Genomic DNA, 13250 nt, shown 5'->3' on the forward strand with positions numbered 1-13250 from the left:
TGGGAGCAGGGGAGGGGCAGAGAGAGAAGGAGACACAGAATCCAAAGGCAGAGAGAGAGGGAGAGGGAGGGAATCCCAAGCAGGCTTCACGCTGTCAGCACGGAGCCCTACAAGGGTTGGATCTCACAACAGTGAGATCATAACCTGAGCTGAAATCAAGAGCCAGATGCTCTAATGGACTGAGCCCCCCAGGGCCCCCCAGATTTTTCCCTTTTAAAAATATATCCAGGCACCCATTTGTGGGGTTTTGTATGAATGGGTTTAAGTGGTACATATCAGTTCGCAAGGCAGAGGCCGGCTGCATGGTCACCGAGCCCCTTGGCTGGGCACACAGCTACACGACGTCTCCCAGCCTCCACCCTGCAATTAGCCTGTTCAAGCTCCAGACAAGGGGATGTGGTTGAAATAACAATTGTCACTGCCATGCTCGGCCCATAAAAATCTCCCACCTCTGATCGTCTGCTCTTTCTTCTCGTTCTGCTGTGATATGTTGCCAATGAGAACAGTCTGGGTCCCTGAATGGTTGCCTGGGGCTGAGCATTGGCCCATCCCACGGACTTGCGCAGGGTTAAAGGATTGTGATGTGAGCCAGAAATAACGCTGAACTGAATCTGCCCTGGCACGGAACCTACCCTGTCCGATGCAATCTACAACTTGCATTTTTCATTAAGTTATATATAGATACAGGTAAGTAGATAGATAGAACATCTTTCATGCCAGTACATAAGAATCTGATACTTTTTAACAGTTGTGCAGCGTTACATTGTGTCGATGTATCAAAATGTATGTGTATTTAATCATTGTAAATGTATTCGTATTTAATCAATAAATACAATAAGTACAAATAAATACAATAAATACATTGTAAATGTATTTGTATTTAAAATGTACATGTATTTACTCATTCCCTTCTTGACGAGCGCTTCTGTTGTTTCCTTCCATTTTTTTAAATTGTAAAGTGGGTGGTGGGGAAAAATTATGAACTGTAGTAAATATCAAGGTCGGCATATCTTGTGTGCTTTCATGCCCGTATTTCTGTGGGGCAGGCTTTTATTTCCCATCATTTTAGATAAGGACCCAGAACCACAGCAACCTGGGCAGCGAAGAAAGATCTGGAATAATTATATTCGGTTACGGGAGGTATTCAGGGAGGTAAGAGGGTGCAGTGTTGAAGATCCTTGAAGAAAGAAAGAAGCCGGTCCAAGTTCTGGCCCTGCTACCCGCTAAGCAACCTTGTACAAGTCACTTAGCCTCTCTAGGTCTCAGTTTACTCATCTGTGAAATGGGGGTAATTCTAGCTAGCACCTGCCTTGTATTGATGTTGCATCTGCAAAATGGGGACAATCGAATAGGGATGCGAGCACCTACTTCACAAGGTGATCAAGGTTAAATAATGAAGGCAGGAAGGACAGTGATGCTTGAGGAATGGATACAAATGAGAAAAGCCTTACAATTGCCCCAGGGTAATGCCTAAAGGCAGTTTCCAGGCTGTGGTTCAGGGAAGCGGTACCCAGGCAGAGCGGGTGGGCTCCCTGGGTTAAGGTGACAGAGCCGTGAGTCCGGGGAGTCCAAAGTAGCCAGAGTTCACAGGACAGAGTGGCAGGGAGGGGAGGGGAGGTGCAGGTGGCCTCAGGGCCACCTCTGTAAAGCTTAGTGTGGGGTAACAACGCAGACTATGGTTCCAGACAGTTGTCTGCTGCACAGGAGGAGGGAGGAAAGGGCTCAGTCACACACACCCCCTTCCTCCTTCCGAATTCACCAGCCAGGTCAAGCGTCTCCTCCTTCCCGGGGGTGCATGGGCAGAGAGGCCAATGCTAGTTGGGCTCCCTCCATCTGGAGGGAAAGAGTGGAGTAAGGACAAAGAGGCAATATTGGGGCACCTGAGGGGCTCAGTCAGTTAAGCGTCCCACTCTTGGTTTCGGCTCAGGTCATGATCTCACAGCTCGTGGGTTCGAGCCCCGCATCGGGCTCTGTGCTGGTGGTGTGGAGCCTGCTTGGGATTCTCTCTCTCTCCCTCTCTCTCTGCCCCTTCCCCACTTGCACTCCTCTCTCTCTCTCTCTCTTTTTTCAACTTCTTAAAAAATTTATTTATTTCGAGAGAGAGTTGCGGGGGCGGGGGAGGGGGGGGGAAGGCAGGGAGGAGCAGAGAGAGAGGGAGAGACAGAATCTCAAGCAGGCTCCGCACTGTCAGCACAGAGCCTGACGCAGGCCTCGAACTCACAAACCGTGGGATCATGACCTGAGCCGAAATCAAGAGTCTGAGCCACCCCAGCGCCCCATCTCTCTCCGTCTCTCCCTCTCTCTCTGTCACCCTCTCTCTTTCAAAATAAGTAAACTTTAAAAAGAAAGGAAAAAGAGGCAATATCGTTGACTACTCATACCTCAGGACGCCCCTCCACTGGCTCCGGGGTTATTCTCAGAGCTGAGTGTGGGCCCTCCACTCCTCCGCCTGTTTCCCAAAATGTGCCCCACCTGCCACCGTCTGTGCTCGTCATCCGCGTTACTGAACCACAGACTACGTTCTGGCTTAGTGGTTTGATCTGTGCAGCTGTTGGGGGCCAGGAAGAGTCCGCCGGGCAGCCCGTGTCTTCTCCGAGCAGCGCCAGCCCGGGGAGGCCTGGAAGATTCGCTGGGAAGTCGGCTTCCTCGGGCACCTGTTGGGGCCTCAGTGCTCCTGGGCCCTGTTCTCTGTGCCCGGGTGGCATCTCATTCCCTGGGGCTTCTCCACCTGGCTTGGGTTTCTCACGGCATAAGGTCTTCTGGAAGATGCACTTTGCACATGGCAGCTGACCTCTGAGCGTCTGGAAGCAGAAGTTCCCAGGCCAGTCAAGGGCAACTCCTGGTACTGACTGAACATCCCTCCCGCCCTGGTTCCCCTGGGGATGCTCCTGTCCCTGTGTCCCCCCAGGGATTCTCCTGCCCCCGTGTCCCCCAGCCAAATCTCCTGCCCCTGTGTCCTGTGTGGGTCAACCCCCCCCCCCCATCCCTGTGTCCTGTGTGGGTCAGTGCAGTCACATGATCTGGCAAGAGTCAAGGGGGTGGAGCACGGACCGCACGTCTTGGTGGGACTGTGGCTGAAGACGGTGTTGTGAGCCTCTTCGGGAAACTGGCCTCCCGTAGCTGCCGTGGTCCTACCCCCACCTCTGTGCCTCCCCGAGTCTTCCGCTCAGTGTCCCCTCGGCTCCATCCCCCGCGGCTGGTGGACGTCTCCCCTTGGCTGTCTTGTAGGCAGCTCAGCTGAGAATATCCGAACTTGGACCCAGGACCTCAGACCCTGAACCTGCTTCAAACCCTAAACCCTAAGCCCTTCCAGGAACCAATCCAGAAGCCCGGGCGCCCATCTTGCCCATTCAGTCAATTACAAACGCCCGAAGACCTTCCCCTCCCCCCCTGACCCCACCGCTGCTCCCCGGTTCCTCGTCCAGGCCTCCATCGTCTCAGGTCTGCGTTACTCCGATACCGCCCGAGTGAGCACCCCCCCCCCCCACCCATGCACACCGCCTGTTCTAGCAACTTCTTCTCCATGTTGTGGCCACAGAGGTCTCCTCAGTGCTAACCTGATGGCGTCGTTCTCCAGCCGCTCCCCATCACCCTTGGCACAAAGCAGAGCCACCTCTTGCTCCCCTTGGGGCGCCTGGGGGGGCTCAGTCAGTTAAGCATCTGACTGTTGATTTCGGCTCAGGTCATGATCTCACAGTTCGTAAGATCTAGTCCCAAGTCAGGCTCTGCGTGGACAGTGTCAAGCCCGCTCAGAAATTCTCTCTCCCTCCTTCCCTGCCCCTTCTCCATGCTCTCTCTCTTTCTCTAACAATAAATAACTAAACACACACACACACACACACACACACACCGCTGCTCTCCCTCACTAAAGCCACCAGGCACACACAGCTCCTTCTGGGCGTCCAAAGCCACGGGCTTTCCTCTCCTGCCATCACTGGACCTTTGCACATTCTGTTCCCTTTGCTGAGGACACTCTTCCCCCGCCCTCCCCTACCTCCATCCTTGTCGAGATGGCCCTTCTCATCCTTCAGGTCTCACCTGAAACGGGACCTCTGAGAAATCCCCCTCTTGGCAACTCATCACCCAGTGAAGACAGTATTTTATCAAACGGTTTGAAATGGGTACTAACGGGAGGCAAGCATCCCTTCAATATTTCAAAAGCATGCTGAAGAGCAATCTTTCCAAATCACGACTCCCTCTCACAGAACCTATGATGGCTCCCTATTGTCCATAAGATCGAGCAACAGTTCCTCTGTCTGGCTTCATATACCCCAGTTCTATTCCCTCTGCTATGAATACTCACAGCAGCTGGGACCAAGTCACAAGAACTCTGTCTGATTCCTTTTGCTCTCTCGAGTTCCTGTGGTTGTATCCTGCGTTAAGAAGTATATCTTGTTTACTAATTCCCCCAGATGACCCCCGAATGTCATTTCCCATTATCCAACTTTCGTTTTCTGCATTCATATCCTTTCCCCCTGTCTGCCTGCACATCTCTGTTGATTCCTGCCCCTGTGTCTTTACTCTGTGTGTAGCTTCCCCTGCCTTGAATGCCCTCTCCCCCCACCCCCATCCCCGGACAGAGGGTGGGCCCACATTTCCCAGCACAAAGCTTCCTTCTGGAAGTCAAGTTATTCTTTCTTTAAAGTTTCAAGTGGCGATAAAATACACACGGCATAACATTCACCATTGTAAATGGTACTGCTTAAAAAAATCTTTTTAATGTTTATTTCTAAGGGAGAGAGAGAGGCAGAGAGAGAGAGAGCGTGAGCAGGGGAGGGGCAGAGAGAGGGGGAGACGCAGAATCCGAAGCAGGCTCCAGGCTCTGAGCTGTCAGCCCAGAGCCCGACGCGGGGCTCAAACTCACGAGCTATGAGATCACGACCTGAGCTGAAGTCCGAAGCTTGACCACCTGAGCCCTCCAGGGCCCCCCCCCCCCCCATGGTAGCCACTTTTAAGCGTACAGTTCAGTGACATTAAAGTGCATTCACACTGTTGAGCAACCATCACAGCCATCCCTCTCCAGAACTCTTGGTATCTTGCAAAACTGAAACTTTGTATCCAGGAAAACACTAACTCCCCATTCCCTCCTCCCCTCGGCTCCTGGAGCCCAGCTGTCTACTTTCTGTCTCTATCAATTTGACTATTCTAGGTGCCTCATGTAAGCAAAATCATACAGTGCTTGTCCTTTTTTTTTTTTTTTTTTTTTTTTTTTAAGATTACGTATTTATTTGCAGGGGGTGGGGGAGGGAGGGAGAGAGAGTCCTAGGCAGGCTTCGCATTGTCAGCACAGAGGTCAACGCGGGGCTCGATCTCACGGACCGTGAGATCGTGACCTGGGCTGACCTCAAGAGCTACCGACTCAGCCACCCAGGTGCCCCGGCGCTTGTCCTTTTGTGTCTGGCTTATTTCACTTGGCAAAACGTCCCCAAGGGGCGCCTGGGTGGCTCAGTTGGTAAGCATCCGACTGTGGCTCAGGTCAGGATCTTGCAGTTGGTGAGTTCGAGTCCCACATCAGGTGAACTTGAGCCCTGCTTCAGGTAAAACATGAGCCCCGGGTGAGCTCCGCTTCTCTCTGTCTCTCTCTGTCCCTTGCTCACTTGCACCCTCCCCCCCCCCGCCCCCGCCAAAACACGTGTCCTCAAGGCTCATCCATGTTATAGCAGGTGCCAGAAATTCCCCTCCTTTTTAAGGTTGAATCATATTCCAGTGTGTGTATGTGTACATGTATCTCCCATTTTGCTTATCCGTTCATTCTTCGACAGACACTTGGGTTACGTCCACTTTTTGGATACTGTGAATAGTGCTGCATGAATATAGATACACAAATATCTAAGACCCTGCTTTTGATTCTTTGGGGTATACGATGGCGCCCTACTTACAAGGGGTCGACTTACTATTTTTTGACTCCACTGTGGTGTGAAAGCAATACACATTCAGTAGAAACCACGCTTTGAATTGTGAAGGTTGACCTTTTCCTGGACTATGCTACACAGCACAGTCCTTTCTCGTTGAAATGCTGGGCAGAGGTGGGCTGGGGCCCCCCCAGTCCTGACACGATCACATGAGTAAACCACCGGTAACTCTGACAACTATTTTGTGCCCATACAAATGTTCTGCTTTTCACTTCCCCCGTGATTTTCAATCAATTACATGAAACGGTGAACATTTTATTACAAAAGAGGTTTTGCATTAGGGGGTTTTGCCCAACTGCCGGCCAACATAAGTATCTGGAGTACGTTTAAGGCAGGCCGGGCTAAGCTACGATGTTTGGTAGGTTAGGCGTCGTCAGTGCGTTTTTGACTTACGATATTTTCAGCTTATGATGTGTTTATTGGAACGTGACCCCATCGTAAGTCAAGGAAGACCTGTATACCCAGAGTGGAATTGTTGAATTGTATGGCAATTCTATTTTCAATTTTTTGAGGAGCCATTAGGCTGTTTTGCGCAGTGGCCGGACCAGTTTACCTTCCCGCCAACAGTGCACGAAAGTTCGAATTTCTCCACATCCTTGCCAGCACCGTTTGTTTTCTGTTTTGTTTTGTTTTGTTTTAATAATAGCCATCTTAACGGGTGTGAAGGAAAATCATCTTCGGAGGATGGGCTTTACCACTCTTCAAACGCTCCTCCCGAGAGGACGCGGGTCTCCAAGCCAGACGAATCTCAATCCTGGGGAATCTCAGCTCTGTCCCACCGATTGCAAAACCTGAGAGGCACCAATGAAAACCCGAGGCAGTTTTCACGTTTCAGCGTCAGATACGGATTCACTCAATGGATATATATTGAAGTCTCTTCACTCCGTAGATACGTGTCGTGCAGGATTGGGTCCGGGTGCATGGTGGTTCCTGGCTACCCCAGCTCGTGTGAGGAATCCCACAGGGCCATCTTGTTCGGCAGGATAATGAAGAGCAAGCCAAGAATAAGCCTGTTGCTGCTTCTATTTGGCACTTGTCCCTGCTCTCCTCCCTTCTCCCATCTGCATTTAATTTTCTGCTATCTTGTCTTATTTTATGAACCCTTGTGAGCCATTCTTAATCGGATTTTTTTCCCCCGCAGAACAAGGCAGGGTATAAAAAAATAAATGAAAAAATGAAAAAAGAATTAGCTGCGGATATAATTAGCCGGAGTCTCTTCTCTAAGCTGACTCAATCAAAATATTCTACAAAGTCTCAGAGATGTGACAGCCCCCAGCCTCCCACTTACCTTCATACTCTTGCTGTCCCCCCTCCCGTCATGGGTGTCATCAGGACCTGATGTCCCAGTGGCCCCTGCTCCTCCCTTGTCTACACAGCACGGTCTTCCCAAGGGCATGCTGGGAGTGTGAAGCACGTCAATGCCCACCACCACCACACAGCACTGTGGATGCCTGTGGGAATTCTGGCCCCAATCTCCCTCTCCTTCCCTCCTGGAGGTGAACTGGCAGTCCTGACCAGGGATGCTTGCCAGCCTGGCTTTCTTTCCCGCTTCCGCAAGCCGGCTCCTACCTGCCTCTCCATTCTAGCCCTTTGGCACCTGGTCTCCCCTCCCCCAAACATCTTTATTACCTTCTTTCATTTATACGATGAACACCTGTTTGTGGCAGAAAAAAAAATTTTTTTTTTCCAGCTAATAGAAGCTAGAAGGAGAGGGGAGCCTGGCTGGCTCAGTTGGTGGAACGTGCAACTCTTGATCTCAGGGTCGTGAGTTCAAGCCCCACGTTGAGTGTAGAGATTCCTTAAAAATAACATTTTATTTTATTTTATTTATTTATTTATTTATTTATTTTTTAATTTTTTTTTCAACGTTTTTTATTTATTTTTGGGACAGAGAGAGAGACAGAGCATGAATGGGGGAGGGGCAGAGAGAGAGGGAGACACAGAATCGGAAACAGGCTCCAGGCTCCGAGCCGTCAGCCCAGAGCCCGACGCGGGGCTCGAACTCACGGACCGCGAGATCGTGACCTGGCTGAAGTCGGACGCTTAACCGACTGCGCCACCCAGGCGCCCCAAAAAATAACATTTTAAAGGGGTGCCTGGGTGGCTCAGTTGGTTACGTGTCTTGTTCTTGATTTCAGCTCAGGTCGTGACCTCACGGTTCCTGAGTCTGAGCCTTGGGGGATCGAGCCCCAAGTTGGGCTCTGGGCTGACAGCACGGAGCCTGCTTGGGATTCTCTCTCTCCTTCTCTCTCTGCCCCTCCCCTGCTGGTTCTCTCTCTCTCTCTTAAAAATAAATAAACATAAACATTTTTTTAAATAAAATCTCTTTTAGAAAAAGAAGTTAGAAGGAGAAAGAAAAAGGGAAAACTAACTCAAATCCCGCATTTCCATGATAACCACCATTAATATTTTGGCAGAAAGCCTTTCAGACCAGTTTCCCAAAGGAAAACCCCTTGAACGCTAGCTCTGAGAGAGGCTTCATAGGGGAAAATGGGGATTCTATAGTCAAAAGTCCCTGGGAAGAGCTCACCTGCGGTGTAGACGTGCTGAATCCAGCTTTCACTCAGTCTCCCCCTTAAAGCCCATCAAGGGAATCCCCAGGAACACAGTTTGGGAAACACTGTTTCAGGGTCTTTCCTGGGAGGAGGCCTCACGCACGTGCACAAAGGCACTCTTGAAAAAAAAGTTTTAACAAAATTAGATTGTACGAAACAGAGTTTTTTCTACTCCATGTATTATGGATGTTTTCCCCTAATAATAAGTATAGATCTATATAATCAATGCAGCTTTAAAATTAATTTTTGATGCATAATACATATGAATAGAGAACCCAGAAATAGAGCTCTACAAGTATGCCCAGCTGATTTTTGACAAAAGCTTGGAAAGAATTCAGGGAAGGAAAGATGGCTTTTTTTTTATGTTTAATGTTTATTTATTTTGGGGAGAGAGACGGAGAGAGACAGAGCATGGGCGGGGAAGGGAGAGAGAGAGAGGGAGACACAGAATCCGAAGCAGGCTCCAGGCTCCGAGCTGTCAGCACAGAGCCCGACGCGGGGCTCGAACTCACGGACCGCGAGATCATGACCTGAGCCAAAGTCAGACGCTCAACCGACTGAGCCCCCCAGGCGCCCCGAGAGATAGCCTCTTTGACAAAAGGTCCTAGAGCAACTGATCTTCCACAGGCAAAAATATGAACATCACCTTAAGTCTCATACCTTATACAAAAATTACCTTACAGTAGATCAGACTTAAATGTAAAATGTAAAAGTTTGAGACTTTTAGGAGAAATTAGGAGAAAAACACTTGGATCTAAAAGCTCTTTTAAGAGATTGAAAAGGGGGCGCCTGGGTGGCTCAGTCAGTTAAGTGTCTGATGTCAACTCAGGTCACGATCTCACGGTTCATGAGCTCGAGCCCCGTGTTGGGCTCTGTGCTGACAGCTCAGAGCCTGCAGCCTGCTTCGAATTCTGTGTCTCCCTCTCTCTGCCCCTCCCCTGCTTACACTCTGTCTCTCTCTCTCTCTCTCAAAAATAAATAAACATTAAAAAAAGAGAGAGAGACTGGAAAGACAAGCTACAGACTGAGAAAATATTTGCAAACCACATATCTGAGAAATGGTTAGTTTCCGGAATATACACAGAACTCTCCACAGTCGACATTAACAAAAGAGCACACAGTCTGTGGTTGTGGCAATGGGTCCCGTATCTTGACCGTGTCAATGTCAGTATCCCAGTGACTGCGTCAATGTCAACATCCTAGTTGAGATGTTGCACCGTTATATAATTTTGCAAGATGTTACCACTGGGTAAAGCCTCCTGGGGAATCTCTAGGTATTTTTTCTTACAACTGCATGTGAATCTACAGTGATCTCAAAATACAACTTTTTTTTTTTTAAATCCTGAAGACTGTAGACCATGAAAAGTAGGCTTTCCACCCTCCCCAACAGCACCCACTATTATTAGCTTCCGCATCTTTGTTTATAAAAGCCGTGCTGTATCTCCCTGGGTGCATGTGCCGTATTGAACCAATTCTATATTGTTAGAGTTCACATTATTTCTAATTTTCATCATTACGAACCACGGTATTATGAGCATCCTTGTGTATATTTCTTTGCCAGAGGGTGACATTTCTGGGTCAGGAAATATGCATGTGTGACAGGTTGATACATGTTGCCATTTTGTCCTCTAGAAACATTGTATCAATTTATGCTTTCCCTGACAGGTTCATCCTCTTGATCCTGGCCATCAGCTTCTATCCTCACTAATCCACACTTTAAATTAAGAAAGGCCATAGCCAGGGGTGCCTGGGTGGCTCAGTTGGCTGAGCATCCAACTGTGGATTTTGGCTCAGGTCATGGTCTCCCGGTTCATGAGTTCAAGCCCTGTTTCGGGCTCTGGGCTGGCAGTGCTTGGGATTCTCTCTCTCTCTCTCTCTCTCTCTTCTCTCTCACTCCCTCTCTCTCTCAAAATGAATAAATAAACTTTAAAAAAAAAGGGCACAGGCAATAAAAATCCTGGATAAACTTAACCTCTACGTTATATATAACCCAGGATGTCAGAAGGCATTCCTTACTTATTTACCAAACTCCTGACAGGCAAATACATCAACTCACCACTTAGATTGCTGTTTTTTTTTTTTTTTAAACAAAAAGACAATGCTTTAGACTTAAAAAAGATCAACCATTCCTAGTTTTATGTGACATTTCCTTTCATCTTTACCTGAGAAGCTTTGAGTTCCTTTCTATCCTCAGTCTTGCTGCTCTGAAAAATAAATTATGAAATCTCTGGTTTCCTAGAGGGGGGAGAAAGTTAGTTTTCACAGTCTACCACACCCATAAAGGAGGAATAAGACAACCCCGACCGTCAGCGCCAGAGGGAGAATCAGCCTGGTGGTGGAGAACCCGATCCTGGCTGTGACTCCCATGCTGTCACTTGTGGGTTGAGGGGTCTTGGTCAAGTTTTTTTTTTAATTATTTAGTGTTTATTTATTTATTTTTTTTTAATTTTTTTTAACGTTTATTTATTTTTGAGACAGAGAGAGACAGAGCATGAATGGGGGAGGGTCAGAGAGAGGGAGACACAGAATCTGAAACAGGCTCCAGGCTCTGAGCTGCCAGCGCAGAGCCCGACGCGGGGCTCGAACTCACGGACCGCGAGATCGTGACCTGAGCCGAAGTCGGCTGCTTAACCGACTGAGCCATCCAGGCGCCCCAAGTGTTTATTTATTTCAGAGAGAGAGAGACAGAGTGTGAGTAGAGGAGGGGCAGAGAGAGAGGGAGACACAGACTCCGAAGCAGGCTCCAGGCTCCGAGCTGTCAGCACAGAGCCCGACGCGGGGCTCGAACTCACCAACTGCGAGATCATGACCTGAGCTGAAGTCGGACGCTCAACCGACCGAGCCACCCAGGCGCTCCTTGGTCAAGTTTCTTATATGCTCTTAAACCTGCGTCCTCGAGGGAAAAATAAGTGTCACCATAGTGGCTGCTCTCATGAGACAGGGAGAAAATATTTACACTGCAGTCGAATGCCTTTACAGAAAGGCCGGAGGGAAGCCCACGTTAAGGGCTGATTCACAGAGCATCACCTGGTCAGGGGAAAGGCCAGGACCGGAAGCCAGAGCTCCTGACTCCCGCCCGTGGCCGTCAAAGCCACTGTCACCAAAGCCACTGTGAGGCTTCTAACTCGTTACAAAGCCGAGGGAGGGAAAGTCACTTGGTTGCATACTGGAGGAGTGACACGGCGCGGTGACTCATGAAGTCGTGCCATGCTTCCACGTTTGTGTCAGTAAAACGGCCGCTGCCCTTCTAGACGGATGAAGCAGACGGAGGCAGCTCTGGACAAAAGGCTCAAAGTCCCCACCTTCTCCCCACGCGACTCTAATACTCTTAGACTCTGGCTTTGCCACCCAACGTGCCTTCCTGCAAAACCCACCACCCAGAATCTGCGCTCGCAGCTTTTTCCCTTTAATTAGAACACCTTTTATTGCTTCTTTCCTATTTCAAAATCTAGAATACTTTCACTGTAGAAAGAAATGTAAAAATGCAGAGAAGCAAAAACAGGGGGGGAGGAGGGGGGGGGCAGGTAAAGGAGCCACAATCCCGTCCTAGGAAATAGGCTCGAACACACGAACCGTGACCTGAGCCGAAGTCGGACGCTCAACCGACTGAGCCACCCAGGCGCCTCTGAAAGTTCATTTGTTTATTTATTTATCGAGAGAGAGAAAGACTGCAAACAGGGGAGGGGCAGAGAAAGAGAGTCCCAAGCAGGCCCTGAGCTGTCAGAGCAGAGCCCGACGCGAGGCTCGATCTCACGAACTGTGAGGTCATGACCTGAGCTGAAATCAAGGGCCGGATGCTTAGCCGACTGGGCCCCCCAGGGGCCCCAGCCTCTTGGCTTTTAGCCCGTGTGATATTGATGCGGCTGCAGAATACTTCCCTGGAAGGAGTTCCAGCATTTCCTTGAACTCCACTTACCTGCTGCTTTGGGTTTGCGGGTGACGAGGGACACGGGATGGGCTAGAATTCCATCTCTCTGTTCTCCTTCCCACCTAGTCATGCTGCCACGACACGGTCTCCCCCCCCCCCCCGACGCACACATACATGTGCACATGCACACACATCCACACACACCTGCGCACCTGAGCTGAAGCACCCAAGCAAGGATTCCATGCTGCTCCGTGACCCAGCCCCGTTTCCAGCCACACCCTCTCCCAGCACCTAGTCAGCTCCTGCGGGCCGCTCTGGCGGTGGCCGACCTCAGTCCGGGGCGGGGGACTTCCCGTGGTCCTTCTCCTTCGGCCCCTGGTGACATAAGTCCGCAGCTCTGGGACGCGATGGGCAGGAGAGAGCGCCCCTCTGGTCCCCGGTCCGCTGGCCAGAGTCATGTGCGCGCAGCGCCACCAGAGGGCAGCACGGTCCCACGGAAGGACGGCGCAGCTGGTCCCGCGGAAGTGCACGGGGACAGGAGTGGAGAGGGGCCCGCCCATCCCCGTTCTTACCCTCCGGAGCCCTCCCTTCCCCCCACGTCATACCCTGCTGGGGCGGACTGAGCCCTGGGGAGGAAATCTAAGGGCCGCTTGGCTTTTTCAGTCACTACCTTTGAGACTTTGGGAAAATCATTCAAGCCCCTGTGCCTCAGTTTCCACACCTGTAACATGGCAATAACACCTCACCCTCTTTGTGGGTCAATAGGGAGGGTTAGTTCTTTGTTACTTTTTAATTTTTAAAGCTTATTTATTTTATTTTTGAGAGAGACAGAGCGAGCCGGGGAGGGCAGAGAGAGGGAGAGAGAGAATGTCAAGCAGGCTCTGCGCGGTCAGCACAGAGGCTCCGATGTGGGGC

This window comes from Panthera leo, chromosome D4 (genome assembly GCF_018350215.1).
Source record: "Panthera leo isolate Ple1 chromosome D4, P.leo_Ple1_pat1.1, whole genome shotgun sequence".
Taxonomy (NCBI): Eukaryota; Metazoa; Chordata; class Mammalia; order Carnivora; family Felidae; genus Panthera; species Panthera leo.